A 25,946-nucleotide genomic window follows, 5' to 3' on the forward strand; every position below is an offset into this window, starting at 1 on the left:
TAGGAGCCATTAGAAAGAAAAAGAGTGCACAATACAAATTTGGTTCAATTTTTATATGCATATTCTTTTATGTACAAAACACATTTCCAACATTTAGAACAGTTGCATGAAAAACAAAAAGATCAATAGCAGTGCAAATTGGTGAATACATTGAACAATTAGGAGAAAATTTTGAATCTGTGATGACTAGCTACTTTGAAGACTTCAAGCAGTCAATGAAGAAAAGGTTGCGAAAACCAATGTCACTAATAGAGAAATGCTATGATGAAATTTTTTTCCTAGTGGATGCCAACTATACATTTTTCCAAGCTGCTACACCAAGGGTGAGATGGTTGAGACCCTTAGGATATGAAATAAATGTGTATGAAGCCTCAATAGATATAACAACTTTACTTGCAGAAGAAGTGGATAAAAATGCCAAGGCATTTAGAAACTATGAGTTGGTGAAGTCCAAAATTACCATGGAATTCAAGATAGCTTTTGTTATTAAGAAGAAGGATAATCTAGTGAAGAAGCTAAAAGCTAAATTTGGTGATGGTCTCAAGAAAGAAGAAGAAGAAGAGGAGGAGGATGAAGAAAATTTCCAAACAAAAGCCCTTGTTGCACTACACAAGGTATGAGAGAGGACTAGCAGGAAGAGGAAGAGATTAAATTCATTGAAGGTGTTGAGTAAGAAGAAGACAAGGAAGCACCTACTCCCACACAACAAAAGAAGAGAAAGGTAAAGAAACAACCTATGACAAGGGCTAAGAAGCCTATCAAACCAAGCCAAGCCAAGCCCATTGCACCTACTACAAGGGCTAGTACATGTGCAACAACTCAAAAGGCTAGGAAAAATACCAAACTAGCGGAGCAAGGAGGTCAAGAGAAGAAGTGAACAAGAAGGAAATATGTTGCACAAGCAAAATTAGATGAGGAGAAAACAAAATTAGATGACAACAACCAATTTAAGGTGGTGAGTCATAGTCCTCTTTCAAACTTAGAAAATTTATGTGAAACTATTAAGAATAGTGCAAATCTATTAGAATTCTCTCATATAGACTTTGACAATCTTGGTAAAGTGGAGAAGAATCAAGTGGATGATATATGCCATGATGGAGAAATTCAATATGACCCCACTAGAGATTGAAAACTCAATGCCAAAGAGTTTATATGATAGAGTTGAGAAAAAATGGCACTATTGTTTGAATCTAGAGAGACATATAAGAGAAACTTCACTAGCACAAGTAATGCCTAAACTAAGGGTGGGTCAACTTGCTAAGGCTATGAAAAAATATGTAGTTAGGTTTTTACCTAAATACAAAACCTTTAGCATTTTGTAAAATAATATTAAGGATATAGTTAAGAAGTCCACAAAATTGTGGAAAGTAACTTATGGGTTGACTACAGTCAAGGAATGAGAGTGAGAGCCCATAGAGGTCAAGCATAATGAAGAAGATGATCAAGAAAACATAGTTGAGGGAGGAACAAAAATGCAAATAGATGACAAAGCAACATTTGAGCTAGAGCATCAAGAAGAACAAAGTGTTCAAGATACACAATATCTGAGTGTCAGTGCTCAACATGTAACATGTATGGATACTGAAACAATAATTGTTAAGGATGATTTTGATGTCACAGCTTAGAAAATCAATCCCCTTACTAAGGAAAATCTCAAGAAGATACTAGACTAGTCCACACTATAGACAAAACTTTGTGATAATCTTGTATTGGTCATTGTAGATGAACTATAGAAGACAGTGAATGATACTAAAAGGGAAAAGGTGAATCCACAAGAACCACCTTATATCATCCCTCAAGTCACTAATGTACGACCTTTGGTCAAGGAACTTGAAGCTACATCAGACAAGGTTGATATTGTTGAGAAGGATACAGTGGAAGTAAAAAATACTACTAAAGAACAACAAGAAACAAGTCAGATAGACTTATATGTACCTACAACACAAGATCAAGGTGCAAGCAAAGTCATTGTGACAAAATAGGGCAATCCTAAAGAGGTGGACCTGACACCTAAGGTGAAGGATTAAGTTGACATCCAAGCATTGGTAACCTTACCAGCATCTGGCACTCCTTCCACTCAGACTCTTCAAAACTCAAGCTCAAGTTCATCAAAGGTAGAAGAATTCATACAATATGGAGATGTGAGCCATGATGAAGAAAATGTTCTACCCAAGTATGACTATGATAAAATGAATATAGAACAAATGGGCATACTCCAACAAGCCTTAGCAAGGAAAAAGCATCAAGAAATTCTTAGAAGGGAGCACAAGCAAAAGTAGGCATTGTAGGATATAAAAGACATTTTTTTTAAAATGCATTTAGTCTACCAACTCTAGATGAGACCAAGCCACTAATGGAACAACTAACAAATATAGTGGAACAAGTCAGTGATGTTGACCTAAACACAAATGCAAAATTTTTAGAATGGTTAGAAAAGAAGTTCCAAAGAAAAGTAAATGAGAAGATATTAGGCAATATAGCAATGAAACAAGTTACATTGGCAACTAAGGTTGAGGATGTGAAGAAGGTACTTGAGAACATATTCTCATTTTACACTAAATTTTGCAATCCAACACTCTTCACCAAAGAGACCAATAGTCACATCTTGAGCTTAGAAATTCAGATCAATTTATCAAGTGCAAAACTACCTATCAATCTAGCTCAAAGTGAGAAGTACTTTAGAACATTGCTTCAAATGCAGAGTCACTTAGTTGCATTTTCAGTACAGATGAGGCCAATATAAGGGCCAAAATGATTAGAATGTAGACCACTCTCATGCCTCCTATGAAAATTTTTCACAAGGGACTAGGCTATACTGAGACCTTAATGAAGAAAGACCCAAGTCTTTCTACACTAGATGGTCTAGTCCACCTTACTCCTGAGCTAGCAATCCAAATCAAGTCATTGGATGTAGCATGTGAAAATTGGGATGCAACTCTCAAGATAATATTGTATGTCCATAAATATTTCTTAGACAAACATAATATAAGTGTATAGTCCATTGACATAAGTGTCAAAAAGGGGGAGAAATATTTTTGGGGAGAATAGGAATTTTGGGGAGATATAAGGAGAATAAGATAATGAGGGAGAGTAAGCAATGGGTGAGACATAAAGATAAGAGAAATAAGAGGGAGAGAAAAGAAAAGGATAGAGAAAAGACAAATTAAGCTAAGGGGGAGCAAGCACAAAACAACATGAAGTCAAAGAGTATCAGATGAGCAATATTTACTCAGCAAGAGTATATAATTTTGGATATAGAATAAACATATCAACTTAGGGGGAGTTATCAAATTTTGAGGTATACAAGCTGTTACAAAATTTTTAAATTTTGAAGTTTTGTATATAAGCTAACTTACAGATATGTTATGCTTGTGACATTAAGGATATTAATGCATACTCAAGTGTTTTTGACACTCATGTCAAAGCAGGAGATTGTTGATCTTAGATTAGTTTTGACAAGTGAGTGTCAAGACACTTAGTTATTTACTTAGTTCATGTCAAACAAGTAGTACATATCAAGAACAACATGTATATATTAAAGCATGCCAAGTCCACAGTAAGTGCCAAGCCACTCATGTCTCGAGTCACTCAAGTGTCAAGTAGACAATTTATGCCAAGTGATTTAGGAGCCGAGTGAATAGTGGATGTTGAGTGATATAGATTTTGAGTCATAGTAGAGAGATTAGCATATGTCAAGTATTAGAGACTTCAAGTGCCGAGTAAGAAAGTTTTGACATATTTGTCTATAATGGCACAAACAACTATGCAAACCATTTTAAAGCTAACTTAAGGATGAAATTGATGAAGGGAGGTTGGGAGTAACTAAGGTCAATAGACACACTTAGCTACCCAAATCACTATGCAAGAGTTAACACAACGAAAGAAAAAAAAAAGAGAATAGAACCAAAGAGAGGGAGAAAAATATTCTTTATTGATTCATGAAAATGTCATCATACATGCACAGCTCTAAGGCCTTTTGGGTTACATCCAGATACAATTACATTCATGATCTAAGATCTAGCTTCAAATTTGCACTTTCTAGTTCTTATCTCCAATCATCTCTTTAAACTCCTGTAGCTCTAAGCCTAAACCTTCTATTTATACCAACCAAAACAACTTATAAATCATTCTAGAACATAGAGAAGCCACAAGTTAGTTCTGAGCAAATATTAAATACCCATCATAAAAATAAACCTAACATTAAATACTTGAAGCCCCACAAGTTGGCCTGCATCAACAATCAAATGTCCAAAAATTGATGTCTGAAAATAATTGAAATATCTCCTAGCTCTGATTAAATTGAAACTCACACTTCAAAGTGTGGATAGAATTTTAGGTCCTCTATAGCCACCTAAGTGCACAATGTTTGATTCACCAAGGATAAGTGCACATCCATTCCAAAAGATAGGCACATAAAACTATTGCACAGATATTCCATCAATTGATACTCTAGGAGAATTGCCATATCTTCCAACTTATGAGGAATTAAAAATTGTGCCTTTGACAAAAGGAAACAATCTAGGCTTTCTTTAAGCCCTAAAAATAAAATCCTTTTATGAATTATTCAAAATTAGTTAGACAGTCTATAAGAGGAACCCAAAAAATTAAAAAAATAGTTTTAGCAAAACACAGTTTCAGTAGCAAGGTAAAAATTGAAAAAATGCAAGATAGCAGTGCAACCTAGGATGTTCCTATATTAGACAACAAGGGTTGGAAGAAATAACTCTCCTAAATCATTGAGATGTCACAACCTAAACCAAATCTAACTTAGATTGAGAGATCCGTGAAGCATCTTCCATAGGTTTGCTCTTCCACTTCACCAGATATTCATAATAATCTTTTCCCCTTGTGCTCTTACCGATTCTCTGATCCAATATTTGTTCAACTTCTGCAATTGGCTTCTTAGGATAGTCATCCAATACAATAACTTCATCATCTAACTCATGATACTTGTATAAATTAGCAATAATGAATATAGGAGATATATCCATGTCATCAGGTAACTCAATTTCATAAGTGTTTCCACTGTCAAACTTTTTCAAAATCGTACAAGGTCCAAACTTCTTCATCTTCATCTTATTGTATGTTCCAACAAAAAATATTTCTTTCTTCAAATGAACCATCACCTCATCACCAATTTGAAAATCATGATGTCTCCTAGACTAATCAACATTCGCCTTATACTTATGATTACTTTTCTCTATCGTCAACTTCACTTTCTTATGTAAAAATTTCATAAAATCAACAAATTCTTCTCCTATAGCACTTCTCTTTTCTTCACCAGCAATATCTCTCAAATTGAATACTCCTCTAGGCTTCATTCTAGTAACAATCTTAAAAGGTGTCTTCTCTATACTCCTATTCATAGAATTATTATATGCAAACTTAGCTTATTCCAATACCATCTCCTAATTAATTGACTTATTGCCAACTAAACATCTTGGAAAACTACCCAAGCTTTTGTTCACAACCTTTGTCTATACATCTATCTATGGATGGAATGTAGAACTAAACTTCAACTCAATACCCATCTTCCACAAAGTCTTGCAAAAATAACCAACAAACTTATTGCCTTTGTAAGAAATAATACTTCTTGGTAATCCATGCAATCTCACAATCTCTTTAAAGAAAATTTCAACAACAAGCTCAGCATCTGATGTCTTCTTACATGGTATGAAATGAGCCATCTTAGAAAATTTTTCCACTACAACAAATATGGAATCATACTCATTCACTATCTTAGGTAATCCAAGAACAAAATCCATATTGATGTCACTCCAAGGTTTCTCAAAAATAGTAATAGGTGTATTGACTCACTCCTTTTACAATTTGAAAAACTCCATAGCTCTTTACAAATTTATGAACATCCTTATACATTTTTGGCCAATAATACTTCTCTTTCAACAAACTCAATATCTTATCAATTCCAAAATGTCCATTCAATCCACCACTATGCTTTTGCTTAATCAGATTCAACCTCATAGAACTTCTAAGAATACACAATTAAATGCCTTTAAACAACATACCTTCTTGAATGAAATACTCATCATACTTACTTATGTGATCTATCAGATTTGGTGCTTTACACTCTCTCCATACTTCAAAAAAATTAGGATTAGCATCATACAACTCTTTCATTTCATCAAAACCAAAAACTTCAACGTTCATTTCAGTCAATAAAGAACGTCTTCTACTCAATGCATCAATAACTCCGTAGTAACTCCACTCTTGTGCTTAATGACAAATGTAAAATTTTGTAAGTATTCAACCCACTTGATATGTCTTTGATTCAATTTATGTTGACTTCTCAAGTATTGTAAAGCTTTATGATCAGTATACAACACAAAGTCCTTAGGAATCAAATAATGTCTCCACTTCCTCAAAGCTTGAAAAATAGCATAAAATTCTTGATCATACACATAATACATCCTTTTAGCATCATTCAACATTTCACTAAAGAAAGCAATAGGTTTACCTTCTTGACTTAATACTACTCCTATTGAACTACCACTTGCATCACATTCAACTTGAAATGCTTTGTTGAAATCAGGTAAAGTTAATATAGGTAACTCAACAACCTTTTGTTTCAAAGTCTCAAAACTCTTATCAGCTCCATATGTTCACTTGAATTCCTTTTTATCTCCTCTCATTGTCTCATTCATAGCATTACAAAAAACTCTAAATTTCTTTATAAATTATCTATAAAAACTAGCTAGACCATGAAATGATCTTACCTCACACACATTCTTAGGTGTAGGCCACTCCAAAATTGCTTTAACCTTCTCAGTATCCATCTTCAATCTATTAGCTGAAAACAAAAATCCCAAATACACAATCTCCTCTTGCATAAAAGAACACTTTCAAATTAATCAACAACTTTTACTCTTTCAACCTCTGCAATAGTTGTCTAATATGCTCAAAATGTTCTTCCTTAGTCTTATTGAATATCATAATATCATCCAAATAAACAATCAAAAACTTACCCAAGAATCCTTTTTGAACTTCATTCATCAACCTCATGAAAGTACTAGGTGCATTAGTCAAACCAAAAGGCATAACCAACCATTCATACAAACCATCTTTTGTCTTGAAAGCAGTTTTCCATTCGTCACCTTCTCTGATTCTAATTTAATGATAGCCACTCTTCAAATCAATCTTGGTAAAATACTTTGCTTCGCTCAAACAATCCATTATGTTATCCATCCTTGGCATAGGTAACCTATATTTCACTGTAATTTTGTTAATAGCTCTAGAATCAATACACATTCTCCATTCTCCATTATTTTTAGGTGTTAATACATTAGGTACAGCACATGGGCTCAAACTTTCTTTGATCAAACCTTTTTGCAACAACTCATGCACTTGTCTGTTAAGTTCTTCATTCTCTATAGGTGTCAATCTATATGGTGCCTTGTTTGGCAAAGTAGCTTTCGAAATCAGATCCATACAATGACTTATACTTCTTACTGGAATTAAACCATCAGGAATATCATTAGCAATAATATCTTTATACTCATTCAGTAATTCAACAATTTTTGTTGTCACTCTATCATTACCAACTTTTATTGCTCGGTCATTACTACCAATGCTTGGTCCTCTAAGAACTGTAGCAAAAAAAACTTGATTCTTCTTTACTTCCTTTTCAAATTGTTTTCCATTAACCACAAAAAATTTTATTTTTGTACAACTAACCTCATCTGGACTTTCAATCAAAGGCGACAATATTTGTTTCTTCCCATTTACCAAAAGAGTATATTGATTCAATCTTCCATCATGTACAACATATCTATCATATTACCAAGGTCTACCCAACAAAATATGACAACAATCTATGGGCATAATGTCACACAGAACTTCATCAATGTAATGTACAATTTTGAATTTTACAATACATTTCTCACTTACCTTGATATCTTATGCTCATCTTTGGTCCATGAAACATGATAAGGTTTGGGATGTTTTAGCCTTTGCAACTGCAACATTTTAATTAGCTCTTCTAATGCCAAATTTTTTTAACTTCCACCATTAATGATTACCTTATAGTATTTTCCATCCATCTTACATCTAGTCTTGAAAAGACTTCTTATAAGGACAAGTTCCTCATCACTTCCCTTATTACATAAGGTTCTTCTCACCATCAGATTTTCTCTAGCCTTAGGTCCACTTCGTGAACTCTCAATGTCTCCTTGAATCACAAAATTTCTATTATTCTACCCAATATCAAAAGCTCTACATTCAAAAGGTATATGCCCTTCTTTGCTACACCTATAACAATTACCATGAAAACTACCTTTAGAATAAGAATTACCTCTTCCTTGGTAAAATCTAGTACCTCCTCGGTATGAACTACCACCTTTCCCCTCAATTTTATCTTTTTCATCATTCTTCCATTCAAAATTTTCTTTATCCTACACAAAACTATCAGATCTACCACCTTCACCATAAGATCTACCTCTGCCTCTCTAGAATCTACCACCTCTACCTCTTTGTCTTTGTTTATGGTTCTTTGTCAAGATCTCATCAGCTTTCAAGGCATATTGATATTCTTCTTCTACACTTTCCAACTTCACAAAACTTATTTCATCTTGAATTCTAGATCTCAATCCATTTATGTACCTTGAAATTTTCTCAACATCGTCATCCACATGTCTAGATATGGTGTCCAATCTATAGAATTTTATGATATACTCTTTCACAGTCATGTTCTTTTGTTTCAAATTTTGCATCTTTCTTAACAAGCTAAGTTGGTAATCAGTAGGAAGGAATTTTTTCTCTACCTTGTTCACCATATTTGATCAAGTTATCATCTTCTCCTTTCCTCTCTTATATCTATCAGTTTGTAAATGCTCCCACCATAGTGAAGCATGACCTTTCAACCTAGTAAATTCAATCTTCACCTTCTTATTACCAAGAGTGTTTTCATACTCAAAGAACTTCTCCATATTTGAAATCCAATCACCACAAGGATGAAACTTAGGCTCTGATACCACTTGATGTAGGGAGGTTGGGAGTAACTAAGGTCAATAGACACACTTAGTTACCCAAACCACCATGCAAGAGTTAACACAATAGAATCAAACACAAAAGAAAATAGCACCAAAGAGAGGGAGAACAATAATATTTATTGATTCGTGAAAATATCATCATACATGCCTAGCTTTAAGGACTTCTAAGTTATGATCAAATACAATTACATTCATGATCTAAGATCCAGCTTCAAATTCATACTTTCTAGTTCTACTCGCTAATCATCTCTTAAAACTCCTCTAATGCTAACCCTAAACACTATATTTATACTAGCCAAAATGGCTTATAAATCATTATAGAGCATAAAGAAGCCACAAGTACTCTCTCAAAAAATATTAAATACCCATCATGAAAATAAACCTAACATTAAATACTTGAAGAGCCACAAGTCATCCTGCATCAGGAATTAAATGTCCATAAATCAATGTTTGAGAAAAATCACGATATCTCCTAGCTCCAATTGAATTAGAACTCATGCCTCAAACTATGGGTATAATTTTGGGTCCTCTACAACTCCTTAAGTATAAAAAGGTTGATTCACCAAGCATAAGTGTGCATCCATCCTAAAAGTCAGGCATAGAAAATTGTCACGCAGAACTACCAAACATTGATACCTTGAGAGAATTGCCATATCTCCCAACTGATGAGGAATTAGAACTTGCACCTTTTATAAAAGGAATTAATATAGGCCCTCTTCAATCGTTGAAAATTGAATCCTTTCATTCATTATGAAAAATTAGTTACACAATCTACAATAGGCACCCAAAAACCAGAAAATATAGTTTCAGTACCAAGGTAAAAATTGAAAACATGCAGGATAGCAATGCAACTCAAGATGCTCCTACACCAAAAATATGATATTTTGGAGATAAGGAAGAATATTATGTTGGATTTCCAATGCAGTTATGTTCAACCAATAAAAAAATGGGAAGGATTAAGAAGCAAAATGGATGAATCACAACTGTAGATTCATACCTAACCCTAAGTCACCAAAGTCTTCTTAAGGAGGAAAATCCCTAAACTTTCTATGAATGTTGAAGGAGTGAAGAGAAGTTTTCATGTGCAAATAGATCATTCATGGTGGATAAGGATTTATGATTTGAGACAAAATTGCAAAATCAATAAGAGCATAACAGAGAAAATATGATAGCATATAACAAAGAGATATCTGATCAAGAAGAATCAATAAGACATCAGTTTAGAGGCCATTTGTTATCAGACAATTAAGTGCTAACTGTAAGATTAATGCTAAGACATTTTAACAAGTGATTTCAGTCAAAATCTCTTAATAGAGTAGTCCTAATAGGTTGTATTGAAATCCTTTAATAGGTTGCTTACTTAGTTGTGAGTTAAAGTCCTTTAGCAAAGCACACTTCATAGAGGGTGTTAAAATATTTTAACAGGGTGAGACCTAATAGTCTTTGTAAGTCTTTAACAGGGCAGATATTTCACAAGGTAGATTATGTCTCATGATAAAAATATTGTAACCTTAATTGGATACACTTTATTACTACGGTAGTGAAGATTTATGGGTGTCATATTCACCCTAGTTTTACCTTATCACTTGGAGAGATTGTAGGTAATCATATCTAGTGTTCTATGTATGTGAATATTTACATGCTTACATGTTTTAGATGTATATGTTTTTCATATTATTTTAGTTTAGACATTAAATTTCTGAGATGGATATGTGGTCAAAGTTTTATCGGTCCAAGTTTAAACTGTTGATTCACAATCCCCCCTAGAAGTTTACCTTTCCTATTGTAATTCCAACATTATGTAAAAGTCAAGAAAAGTACTCATTCAACACCTTTTGAACTATGCTATGGATACTCACCCAATGTGAAATATTTTAAGGTATTTGAAAGAAAGTGTTATATTCTTTAAGATTTCACAAATGGTAAATTAGATATAAAAAGTGAAGAAGGTATATTCTTTGGCTATTACACAAGAAATAAAGCTTATAAATGTTTAAACACTAACACAACAAGTTGTGAAAAGTGAAAATGTGAAATTTGATGAATATATAGAAGTTCATGAGGCTAAACCTATGAAGGAACCAAAAGAATACAAATCATTTGTATACTTTTATGAAGGTATGCCTATTGATGAAGGTGTTATAAATTTAGTTGCAAACCAACAACAAGTTTCAATGACTGCTAAGTCACATACTATAAATGTCGAGTTGCATTAAAGAATCAAGCTACATTTGAGTGTTGAGTTACAAAATGAAGTTGAGGCACATTCTAATTCTGATATTAGTATACATGAAAGACATGTTGAACTACCTAATAGAGATGCACATAGTGATTCAAAAGTTGAGAAACCAAATGAAGAAAATAGAGAAGAACCAAGATTGTCTAAGTATGTCAAGAGACATCACCCTACTACACAAATCATTAGGGATAAAGATGCTAGACCAATGACAAGGAACAATTTGATAAATAATACATGTTTTCTTAGCATGCAAGAACCTAAAACAATGAAAGATGCCTTAGAAGATGTGGACTGAAGTAAAGCCAAGAAAGAACAGTTTGAACAAATTGAAAAAAATAAGACATGGACTCTAGTTCTTAGACCAAAAGATAAAAATGTGATTAATACCAAGTGGGTGTACATAAACAAGTTAGATGACAATGGTGAAGTCATAAAGAACAAGGAAATATTAGTTTGTAAAGGATATGCACAAGAAGGGATAGACTATGGAGAAAATTTCACTTCTGTTGCAAGATTGGAAGGTGTAAGAATTTTTCTTGCTTACTCTACATACAAAGGTTTCAAAGTTTATCAAATGGATGTTAAGTCTACATTTCTAAATGACACATTGGAGGAAGAAGTTTATATAGAACAACCAGATGGATTTGTTGATGCTAACAACAAAAGTATGGTATGTAGACTAGACAAAGCTTTATATGGTTTGAAGCAAGCACCAAGAGCATTGTAACACCCCACTTGAGAATCCAAGAGAAATAATCCTAATATGCTAAAAAATTTACTAGACTATTTATTTTTTATTTCTAAAGTTTATACAACATCAAAGTAATAATGCGAAAGCAATATACACATTTACAACATTTACACAAATGCAATTACAATATGGATTTCATTCCTCAAGGATTCCTTCATATTGAGTCACGTTTAATATTTTTTAATTAATTGTTTAAATCTTAAGCATAATTTCCATTATCATTAAAAATTAACATATTAATATCATAAGAAAAATTATGAATACAATTGATACAATGAAATACATCTAATAGATAGCATCCACTGCACATGTTGCAAGGTATGCAAGAATAGATACAAGTATATCAAAATACAAGATACATGATAACATATAATTATATCAACTGAATAGACATCTCCAAGATAGGGATAAGAATGATAAAAGTATAGTTGCATCATCAAAATTCCAACATCTATAAATGTGAGGAGGGGCCAAATGATAAGAAGTCACTACCTCTTGACCGCGTGGTTACCTAGTCAAGCTTCCACTCTCACCATGTAGGAAAGATAATGAATGATCCACATATGGTTAATCAATCATGAAAAAAATTTAGCCAAGGAATCCTAATAGCCAACAACTACCTTAAAGGTAACACATACTACTCAAGAAGGAAAGATAGTCCAAATAGAATGAACATTCAATCCAATACAAACACTACAATCAAAACAACATACATATACCAAATAGAAATAAAAAAGCCAAAGTTTTGATGTACAGTCCCAAAGGATATCCACCTTAGAACAAAAGTCACATGTCAACGAATAATAACCATCAGATAACAATTGTCATCAATAAAACTAAATAGCCAAAAATTAGTACATCTAATAATGAGTACACTAATAACAAGTACATCACCAATAAATACACCATCAGAGGCAAATACAAAATCTACAAAGGAAACTGAGGCTACATACTACGGAGTGTTATCACATGGTTAAACTACTTGAGTTACCCTAGACTAATCTCTCATTGGACCATGGACCCTCAAGCATTGAGTTACCCTAGACTAGTTACTTTGGACCCCGAACCCTCAATGTGACACATGCAGAACAAGAATACCCTCTCATGAAGATGAGAAAAACTAGTCATACCTCTCACTAGGTATCATCCCATTCTCATCCTTAGCCTATACAAGCGCTCAAGGAATGGGTGAGGCAAACATCTCTAACTTATCTTTTTAATGTATCTCATGGAAAATGGCTAAGCAAGATATTTTAATTACTATGCTATCACTTATTGCACAACTTACAATAAGTTACCCTAGTACTAACCACTTTGGGTCCTGGACCCTTATTGCAAGCCACTCCCAAAGACATGTACCTAGACAACCTCCCCTAAGCACACAAACCATAATTGTGTCCCAAACCACAAAACCCAGAATAAAAGAACTTGGTTCCTTAATAGACAACCATAAAATAATTTGGTTCCCAAAACCCAAGTCAAATGTTCAACAACATAAAACTCATAAAACATAAGTATCAATTATGAATCATGAAGTACATCATGAACTCTAGTCAAATAACCATCATAAAAGAAATTTTAAAATATGCCTCTGGTGCACATCCTAGTTTGGCTAGCTAAATAGTTCACATAAAAGTCATCACAAAATAAAACACCACATTAAAATTTTAAAAACCCATCACAAAAAAAAAAACACAAAACCTCAATTAGACACACACCAAATAATACAAGGTTCTATCAAATGATTTAGATTAGACTATTTTTAAAAGTTTTGTTTGATAATATAAAGGTTATAAAAGTTTAGATAAATTTAGTTTGTTAGTTATCTAATAATTTTAGAATTAAATATTTTATATGTTAAATCAATAATATTTAAAATAAAGATAAAAAAATTTCGAAGTTTATAACATTGAGTTTTTATGCATTTTCTCTATGTAAATCAGCTGGTATTTTAAATGGATATAACCTCATATGAAATGGTCAAGATCTCCAACCTATATCAATGGAAAGATAATTTGATTTCACATCTTCTTTGTTATTACCAGTCCTAAAGAAAAGTTCATTTGAATGGTGTAAAATATGAATCTTCCTAGCAACACTATTCATATTTGAAGGTTACCAGTTTAGAAGAAAGAATATAACTTTTGTTTGAACTATTGGATCTTCATAAAAATCAAGAAGATTATTCATAATAGACTTATTTACAATCACAAAGAAGAGATTTTCTTAAATATGTATTTTTTAAAATTTATAAGTAATTGTTTGTGTGTTTCTAATTGACAAATTAAGCTCTGGCCTCATTTTAGCATGATAGTCAATCTTTGACTATGTCTATACAAAACAATCATATATGATTTTTAATTATGTTAAATAAAATTCAAATGGGTGTCTAAAAGTATCTTTATATTTTTTATAAAATATATCAAATAAAAGTTATAGTAAAATCACATGTTTCAAACCCTCAAACAGACACACAAGTAACCACAAACAAATTTACTCATAATCAGGAAAACATAGAAAAGATAATCTTTCCAACATAAATTGCAAAGAGATTTTAAAACCCTTACCTCCAAACACCAAGTTGATTTGTTAAGAAGAAGAAATCCCAACTGTAGACTTTACTCCCAAGCTTTAAAAAAATCTTTTATATCAAAATCTGAATGCATAACTTGTAACTTGTCTCCTAAAATCTCTATTCTAAATTATCCTATTTTTCTCCAAAAATATTCTCCCCCCCCAAAAAGACCAGAATCGCCTCTTAATAAATAATAAATAAAACTAATAAAACTAAGGTTTCTAAAATAAGTAAACTTACAAAAGAAAGTAACTCATCTAAAATAAAATAACAGGATCATTTGTTTTCTTATATTAAAAAAATTTTTTAAATCACTTTATTTATTTTTTTAATAAAAGAAATACATAATTTCTAGTTTTCCCCCTTTCTTTTAATATTAAATAAATACATATTCTTTATTTATTTACTTTCTTTTCACAAATTAGATTTGTCTTTTTATAATAAACTAAATAAATATCATTTCTTTAAAATTAACTAATTTATTCCCCATTCAAAAATATTATTTTGATTTTATTAATTAATGTGCAATTAAATTGCATATAATTAGTTTAATCATTAATAATAATTAAAGCCCATTAATCATGTGTAACTCTAATTTTAATATCATTGATTAAATATTCATGATAAATCAATATTTAGTCTTTAATATTTTAACTTATCCTTTTTTCTAACTTTCATATTTAGACTTTTTAAATCAAGTCTTTTAAATTAAAAAATAAATATTTAACTAATTTAATTTTCTAATTAATTAAGAATCTTGATATTATAATTCTTCTTTTTATTTAAATAATATTAATAATTCTAATATTATGTGATTGACCTAAATATCACAATTAAAAGTTTTACCAAATACATAACATAGTCAAATCCACATAAGCAAAGCTATTGAAAATTTAAACTCAAACAACGCACAAAGAAAAACTTGAGGTTTAAAAAGGGGTAGAGAGTCAAATATGAGTCCTTCTTGTAGAACAAGTGTTTAGGTTATGGCTGGGATTAGACTTGATCATTATCTTCCCATTCTTATCATTGAGTTATTGTGATAGGCATGCTCATCTTGGCAATTCAAGTAAGTCGATGCCCAATTCTTACAATCTGCATCAAAGACGAGCATGTACATATGCATATATATAACTAAACTAGATAGTTCAATGGCAGTCAGTGGTATATCATGTAGATCTCAACTAGCAAATGACTATGACTCCCTTCCTTAACCAACTCAAACACGTCAGACATAAAAGTAAAATAGACATGCACTTCATACATATGTAAGTATGAGGTAAGTACCATAATGAATCATGAGTCAAATCATCAAATGCTCAGATATAACAATGCATTACTTTGAATGTAAAACAATCATCACTAAAGACATATCATTTTACATCATTATGAAAATAATCATATTTATTGAGAATCATTAAAGCAACATTTTAAACACGTAAGTAATAATAATCATTATACAACACATGAAATATAATCAACTAGCTAATCATAAATGATATTTTCAAGTAATGAAATAACATCATACCATATATCTCTAAAACTAACACATGTATGAAATAGTTCTAAAAGAGTTCAAAATATATACAGAAAAGTCAAGGTGGGCATTACAAGCATGGTATGAAACGCTTAATAATTATCTTGTGAAGATTGGATTTGGGAGAATTGATGATAACAATAATGTGTACTTGAAGAAAGAGAAAGGAAAACATATTTTACTATTTGAATTTTTTGTTGATGATATCATATTTGGAGGTAAAGATACTTTGTGTAGATCTTTTGCAAATGAAATGAAGAAAGAAAATTTGAAATGTCTACGTTTCAAGAGATCAAGTTCTTTATGGGTTTGCGAGTACATCAGATGAAATATGGTATATATATCACTCAGTAAAAGTGTGTAAAGGAGATATTGAGAACGTTTGGATTCAAATATTCCAAGCTAGTAAGCACACCTATGGTGATAGCCCATAAATTATCAAAGTTCTAATGATAATTCAACTGAGGTGACTCAAACATTGTATAGATCAATAATTGAAAAATTATAATATGTAGTGCACAGTAGACTTGATATTGCTTTATTTGTTGGGATAGTTGCAAGATTCTTTGGTAATCCCAAGGAGAATCATTTGATGGTTATTAAGAGAATAATGAGATATTTGAAAGGAACAAAAGTTATGGTCGATACTATAAGAAAAGTCTTAAATATTAATTGAGAGCCTACACTAATGTTGATTGGGATGGAAATATTGATGAAAAAAAGAGCACTAGTGAAGGAGCATTTTTCTTAGGCAAAAGGCTAGTTACATGGACCGCAAGAAACAAAACTGCATCTCTCAATCTACTATTGAAGTTGAATATGTTTCTACTACAATAAATTGTATAAACATTGTATGGATCAAACAACTACTCAAAGGTATGAAGGAGGAAATTGTTGAAGCTATGACACTTTATTGTGATAACAAAGTGTTATAAATATATCAAAGAATCTTGTAATGCATATAAAGACTAAGAACATTGCAATCAAGTATCATTACTTGCAAGAGTTAGTTCAAGATAAAGAGGTGAAGATGCAATATGTTAACACAAAAGAGAAAATAGCTGATATCTTCACAAAAATAATTACCTAAGGATTCTCATGAGTATCTAAGAGGTAAAATATCAAAGGCTATCTAATAAGCATGAGAAGTTCCCTACATCAAACAAGTTGATTGGCATATGTTACACATTGATGCAATTGATCCTATTTTAGGAGTTGCCTAAAAAAATCAATGAGCTAGATTTACAAATTAGTCACAAGATAGGTGACCGAGGGAGAAACTAAAAATGTTTGTATTTGCATACTATGATGACAAATCTTTGGCATTGTTGTCAAAGAGGGAGAAATCCTGCTGAGGGAGAAATCCTAACTGCTGAGGGAGAAATCTATTGTTAAAGAGTTAGATGAAAGAAAATATAGAAGAAACATGGAATACCTAGTGAGAGGGAGTGAAGGTCAAAGGAGATATAAGAAGTGATCTAGAGGGAGTCATAAGGATGAGTTGATTGATTGTTGATTGATCAAAAGGTAATTTTGTAACCTATTCAGAAGATAAAAATTTGTTGATAGAGGGAGAGATTTCAATACAAAGAATTATTTTCCTTTTGATATTTTGTTGGTTATACTAATTAAGTTTGGTCAGTTTGGTTTTCCATTAATGCTAAAGAGGGAGATTATTGAAAATAGATTGATACAAGTATGAATATAAGTTTCAATCATTATTTTGTCACTTATGTCAAACATGTTACTCGTTGGTAAGTCAAATGCTTAGATGATTTGAGTACTATCATTTGTTTGATTGATGAAGAGGATTTGATCAAATAAGATAACAATAGCATCTAGAGGAAAGGTTGAGTTATGATATGGAAAAATAGTACAAGGATTAGTTAAGATAGTGATATTATAGTGCATTGATAATCTACTTAAGATTGCAAAGGATGGATACACTGATTAAGTTAAGAAGAACAAATTAAACAAAGTATGTCTACTAAGCTTAACAATCTACATAGTAGGTAGGGAGAAAAATTACTATAAGCCAATAAGAAAATTAGTTCAAGCCGAGCAAAGTCAATTTTAGTGTAAGATGAGTGATATAGTATAAGACGACTCAAGTTTAGTTGATGTCTAGCACCAATATACTTTAGTTTATGTTCAGTGTTTTGATAGTAGATGTTGAGACCTATAGTATGTGTCAAGCATCATAAGAAAGTTAATGTCAAGTGTCAACATTATTAAAAATATCATGAATTCAATAAATCTAAGCCAAAAAAATTGATTTCTTGGATTGTGTGAACCATGTGGAAGATAAGCTTCTTGAGATGGTGGCATAGAGTTCAAGATGAAACATTTTAGGGTGAATTCAAAGAGGATTGAAGGAGAAGTTTCTAGAAGGGAATAAAATAAAATGATGGGTAGATTTATTAAATCTTACCTAATCCAACCTAACCCTAAAATAGACAAAGGAGGATGAATTAAAAATATCTTAATTTTCTATTTATAGAGATGGTTGGTTAGAAGAAAAGGTTGTCATGTGCAAGAACCTAAGGAAGACAAGGAATCTAGGGTATTTCTTCATTCAGTGACCTAAGAGAAGAGTCTCCATTGACAAGCAAAGCAAGAAGGCTTAAGGGTATGGATGCTTGAAGGGTGAACAAGCTGTCAGAGTTGAATTGTGTGAAAGTCAAGCAGAATGAAGGATTGAAATGTAGATTTGTAATGTGCAAGTGTATTCTAAGTTATTATTAGATCAAGCCTTACTATTACCTTCTATTCATTATACAAGTTTAGGATAAATCCTTTGGATTAAGGTTGACCTAATAGTCATTTGTAAATTTTTTAACTAGATGACATTCCAAGTGAATGATCTAAAGTCCTCTAATAATGACCACTCCTAATGGGGTGATTGAAATCATTTAACTAGGTCACATTTAGTAGTGTGCATTATAACCTTTAATAGGGTTTCCCTTTCATAGGACATCACTTTAGAAGAGTGAGAATGAGTAACATGTTACTGGTGGTTTTTCCCAAATTGGATCTCCACATTAAATCATTGTGTCAAATGTGTTATTGAATCTTTTATGTTTCATGCTTAAATTTTTGCAAAGTTTACTTGATGGCAACCTACAAGTTTAAGTGATTGTATGATCTAATGAATGCATGAGTGATTAAAATGTTTTATGGATATGGGTTCACTAAGCTATGAAAAGTTTTATTTGTACATCTGAACATTGAATAACTGATTCACCCCCCTCAATTATTCTAAAGAATTCTAATAGTAACCAATAATGTCATACATGAACAAACTTTTGCATCAAATTTGTAATTCTAATAATGTAATGCATCAAATATATGTCATACATCAAATATAAAATGTCATATATACATCAAATATATGTTGATCCACTAAACTAAAATCCAAGATGTATGTTCACTAATACCTATACATATGTGTCCATCCCTATATCTTCTCTTTCCCATGAAGGGAAGGAAATAAATCTCTATAGGTCTTCAATCATTGCATGGAAGGAGATGATGGGGTCTTTGTCACACACTTACTTGTCCTTTTGTCTAGGCTCCTCTCTAACTGGAGCTGATATATATATATATATATATATATATATATATATATATATATATATATATATATATATATACATTGAAATCAAATATATGTATACACAAAATTAATTATTTTCTTACCACCATCAAATAGTCACTCTGCACATCCACCTCAAAGGCAGTAACAAGGCCCTAAAAAAATTCAATCAATATAATCACTCGATCATACTTATAAATACTATTTAAAATTTCAATACTAACTATTATAAATAACGAATAAAACTATGAAAAATCTTTCATACCATAGTCAATGCCTCTAAACTAGCCATCATGATAATAATTCCATGATCGGTGGACTGGTGAAGATGAGGAGTCTTAGACATCAACAACGACAAATCATATAATATAATTTATATATTTTTTATAGAATAAAATATAATCAAATGAATTAAATTAACAAGAAATAAAAGTACCTCTACGAAGATCATATCATGCCTAGGCTTAAAGTCCCTTGTGAATGTTGATGGTCCAGTACAGAACTAATGCTAATGGATAAATTTCTTTTGTCAAACCTTCTGAATATGGTTACTTAATAAATATATGTATTAATTTAAATTATCAAATTGAAACATACCTCTTGACTCGTCGATGGGACGTAAAATGGGGTCGGGGAATCTATACTAGGGTCAATGACACTCTCACCCTAGATTTTAAACAATGTCAAGACATGCTAATTAATTAGTCATTCACTATAGATATGAAATTTGATTAAATTAGTTCATTATAATTGTAATTTACCTGTGTGTCAATGCCAAATGTGTCACTTAGGAACTCATTAGTGACTAGCCCATCATCCATAGTGTCTTCAACGTGATAGCCAAATGTGCATAAGGATCCACATCATGTGCACATGTGACCATGACACAAAGAAGTTGAGTAAAAGCACAAATTTATGTTACCCTTTTGTAAAGGAAAAGGCTAACAAAAGTATAGATGTTCACCTTCAATGACATAAAATTGGTACTATTATTTTGAATTTGGAAATGAAGTAAAATAATGAAATGTGTAGAAATGGACGAAGTTTGGGATTATAATTTTTAATAATAATTTGGAATAACAATTGATATATTTTTCTAATTTTTATAGACAATTTTTTAGGTGCTGAAAAATGCTAAAAATTAGGGGTCTAGTTCCCACTACAAAACTATATGAAAATAAACTTATTTCCCTTTGATCATAGACTATATTATAGATAACATATATATCTAGAAAAACCAAAAATAAAAATTGGCTTTAGACCTCTATTTTCTCTTTTATAAAAATTGAAATATCAATTCACCTAAGATCAACAATTTTCATCTCCCATCACATTTTTCAAAAGAAATCTATTTTAACTAGGAGAAAACTTATACATTCTAGAAGAGGACTCTCTCCTCTAGAACATCATATAATTTTAAAAAAAATTTGATATGATCTATTATATTTTTCTTTCTCAAAACCGACATCTTTTTAAGTGTTAAAATACATGGTTGTAGAATTTTTTAATTACAATATACTATATCTAATTAAAACACTATAAAATCTATATGAGAATATTCTTGACTTTGAACACTATAAAATTGTGTTTACATATTATTAAAAAAATGTCATAAAAAATAGTTAGATTTATTGAAACATCATTTTTTAAAAATAATTTTATTTCTTTAGTAATTGGATACAAACTAGTATAAAACATGCATTTAATAGTGTAGACACCTAAAAACCTTTAGAAAATAAAGTATTTTTATTTTCTGAAAAAAATTTGATGACATCATCATTTATTAATTAATTTATTTATTTTTATGCCATTAAATCCCTTTATCTTAATTAAAATATTTAATTAAAGAATCCCTCCCAAAAAAATTTTAATCTTATTTAAACATTATTTCCTTATTTATTAATTATTTAATTAATAAATTGACCAAAAAACCCAAAATAAATTTAAAAAATTATTTTTTGCCCAAAACTTGGCCAATTTCCTTAAGACCACTAACCTCTTCCAAAATCTTCTAATCCTTCTTTAATTTTGATTAAAGGCTAATCCCATCATTTCCTACCCCTAATCCCAACTCAAAATATTTAATTAAGATTAAATATTAATCCTCATGTTTATTAAAAAAGTTTCAATAAATATCTCCTCAACCCAAACCCTTGAAATAAATAAAACTTTATTTATTTCCTAAAAATCTAATTTATCCTCATCCTAAGAAGTTCTAGACTCTTCTAGAAAGTCTTCATCCTCATCCTAGGAAATTCTAGACTATTCTAGAAAGTCTTTATCCTCATCCAAATTCTAGACTCTTCTAGAAGATGTCTTTAAACCTAATCCTAATCCCCTCCTAACCTTGTCACATTCCCTAAACATGGGTTAAGACTTACTAACCCAAGCCAAAGTTAACAAATATCTCCTCCTTCACCCACCCTCATTAAATGCCATCCACTTACCTATCCCTAAGCTAATCCTAAACCATCCTAATCCATCCTCTAATCATTTGCACAATCCTAAGCAAGCTTAAAACCTTCCTAATCAAGCCCAAGTCGAAATTTCTCTCATCTCCTTCAAAATATCCCAATCATAAAACTTTATGAAGCCCACTAGGCCATAAATGACTCTTCCAAACCCTTTTATTACTCTTACAAGCCATTATGAGGGTCTTTATGAAGATTTTATCCCTTGAGCCTCCTTTGTTGGCTCATCCTTCCCCTTTCCTCCATCCTCTCACCATGTGACATGTGTCACTCCTTGATTGGTTGTAAGGAAGCACAATCCATGTGCTCTCCTCTCATGCAATCTGAGCCCTCCATGAGCTTTTTCCCATCCTTGCATCTTAGCCCTCAATCCCTCAAGCCTCCTGCCTATAAATTGGATCCTTCCCCTTTACAAAATAACACAATCCATGAAGTAAAGTCATAATGTCATTTTAAGAAGCCATTTTACATCAAAACCATACACTCACACCCAAATTCTAACTCCATTTCAAGCCCTTTTTGAAGCATAAAGCTTGAGCATACATCCTATCTATTTAGACAAAGCTACTCAACAAGAGAGCTTCTCATTGAGAGAGCTCATTAATGGCTCATATTCTCAATTGAGAGCTCATCTTAGTCTATCTTGAAATTTTATGAATTTTGTTTAGTTTGTAGAAGCTTTATTTAAATTTGGTTTCTATTAGCATACTAACATTGCTCATATACAAATAGAACATATATAACTGAGCTAGAATGAATTTATCTAGATCATATGTTGAAAAAAAATAGATTTTTGGATAGAAATGCTCAAATTCAGTCATTCTGATAAGTCAGCCTAAAAGGTGAGACAACTTTGTACTTTTACCCTATCTTCTTCTCAACTAATAGATTGGTATAATCAATGAGGGTCTTTGTCGAAGCATTAATAGTCCCTAGAGTACTAATCTCTACATATTCCTTCACAACTGAGAGAATAATGACATACTCACCTTGTGGCTTGACAATAGACACCCTAACTACATTAGGGTCACAACATGCCCCCGACCCCTCAAATGATCACCCCCACCTCTACCCTAAGAATGTAACATGTCAAAATAATTGAAGATCTCCCCAAGGACAAATCCACAATACCCTTTATTTAATAAATACATTAAAACCTCATGATTATTGTAGGGAGGGGCATAAAAAACTATCCACCATCTATTCCAAAAATTATTTCTAATATCATCATGTATGCACCAGTGGATGGGGAACCTTTTAGTTTAATGTTTAAGAGTGTCTTGTTCTTCAAAATTTTTTTAAAATGCACATGTTCTACCTTTCGTTATGTCATTTTTTCTTAAACATCTTTATAGGATAATTTGTTTGCATAATATCTTCTTTTTCTTCTCTCTTAACATGTCAAATATCTGACTAACTACTAACCAAAGCTACATGGCTCATAATAGACTCAAGGGAGGATGTGAAATATCTTCTCATTGGATTAGTTTTTCCACAAGATTTCAACCTACAAATCCTTGCTTCTAATTCATTTTTTTCTCTTTCTATTTCATTCATTATATTTTCTTAGGTACCAGGAGGAGGTCTTTCAATCGGTGGAGGTTGCAAAAATTCTTGCTCTTCTTGTGGAGGATTTTCATTTTGATCTTGTTGGAGCTTTCATTTTGATTTTTTTGATTTGGTGGTTGTTTATTTACATTTCCTAATAAGGAAACAATTGTATTTTAAGTAAATAAAAAAATTTGAAGCAAACTAAGAAAAAATACAAAACAATGCAAAAATATACAAAAAAATTCAAAAATATATTTAAAAAAATACAAAAATAAGATTAGAAAATATACTTGATGATCCCTATCTTGATGTCCATCAATGAGGAGGCATTTTGAGGAGGGTGAGAAAATTTCTCAACCTCTACAAATTATGTGTTTATTGTTGAGGGGAAAGAAGGTATCGAAAAAATGAAACAAGAGAAAATGGAATGGGTTACGAGTTTTTAACCAATATGTAGAATTTTTTAAAAGCATCCATGCACTTTGTCTTGGGCTCCACAAGCCTATGGAGCCCAAGTAATAGCACATATGCACTTTTAGAAATTTTTAAATTTTATTTGTGTATCCTCTTTTTGGCACCGCAACTTGGTGCATTTTCCCATAGATTTTTTCCCCTTGATTGAGAGAACCCACTCAGCCAAAGCAACAGAGAAAGAGAGAAGAAGAAACTCTACTTAAACACCTACATCTGCTCCAAGAGAGCCTATACAAGTAGAAACGTTACAAGATAAAAAAAAAAAGTGGATAGTGAAGGTGGACAGTGAAGGGATAGATGTTTTCAACCTCTCGAACTTTGATTTTATGCTAGTGGTCACTAAGATGGTAGGTGAGAAGATAAGAGATACTCGTACTAGTGAGCCTTTAGGAGAGGATTGGAATCAATTGCCTCATCTTCTTAAGGACCTCTAGACATTCCATCACCACCACTATAGGATATGGCCACCATTCGGGATAAAAGGTCAATAGCTCCACCTCCTTTGATGATACAAGAAGAACTACAAAGTCAAGGATTTGAGGAGGGAGAATACCAAAAAATTCATATTGTTGAAGTATCAAAAGAGGGGGAAATAGAATAAATGTAGCAAGTGTTGTTGGATATAGAGGCTAGATCCTTAGCCTAATAAAGCACAGAGACTCATTTTGAAGCTCTTCCTCGACATGAGAAGAATTTGGAGGGTAGTAATAAAGGAAAGGAGACTACTTCAGGACCAACTTCTTTAGCCAAGCACATGTCACCTAATAGATGGGGACCACACCATCATGGCTCAAGTGGGAAGTCATGTTAGAAGGATTTGGAGTTGATAGAAGAGGACGTAATAAAGGAATTAATTAGAGTGATAAAGAATCTTGAGCCACCTAAGGGTGATGTTAGAATAGTTTTCTTCATCATGAAGAATCAAGATCATGACCTTTTGGCTCATATCACCATTCATCCTCATGAAAACATAGAACAACTAACTCCTAAAGATTACCAAGTAAAGGAGGTCATGTTGGGAAATCCCACAGTGGACATGACCAAAGTGTTGATTACTATAGGGTTGAAGAAGGTGTTTTGACACATGGTTTAGGATGAATTATAATTGATAACATTGCGAAAGCAGAATGAGATACTCCAAGCCTACCTTAATGAAGTAGTGGGAACTATTGAACTAGAAAATATAGAGGTCTCACTTGGAGTTGCAATATGAAGGAAATGGGTAGGGCCATAGATAGACTCATTTTTTGAAGCATATTAGCAATGGCATGACAATTTTGAAGGAATGAGAGTGCAAATAATATAGGGTAATTTGAACCTATTGCACAACATCTAGTCAAATATTGACAAGTTGGTTTCCATTGTAAACCAAGATTTTGGATTCATGGATGAAGTAAATACCTAGGTCCGTAATTTAGAAGCACTTGGGTCAATAAAAGGCCAAAGGTACCAGATGCTAATGGAAGTATACACTCCAAAGGAGTTGGATAAGCTTGATGACTAGATAGAAAAAATATCAACAAGAAAAAAGTAATAGAGGGATTACATGAGGGAATCAAATGGATAAAAGCTAAAGCTCAAGAGAAATTTTTGGAACTGGAAAAATAGTACAATAGTGCTAGCCTTTAGATTACTGAGGATGAGTCGAAGATGAATTATTTTTAGGTGTCATCAGTAGTCCAATAATTTAGAGGAACTTTTGAAGATGCTTCATCACAAAATGATATAAGACAAGCATTCTCAATTGA

This window comes from Cupressus sempervirens, chromosome 10 (assembly GCF_028749045.1).
Source record: "Cupressus sempervirens isolate cs-2001-9-10 chromosome 10, ASM2874904v1, whole genome shotgun sequence".
Taxonomy (NCBI): domain Eukaryota; kingdom Viridiplantae; phylum Streptophyta; class Pinopsida; order Cupressales; family Cupressaceae; genus Cupressus; species Cupressus sempervirens.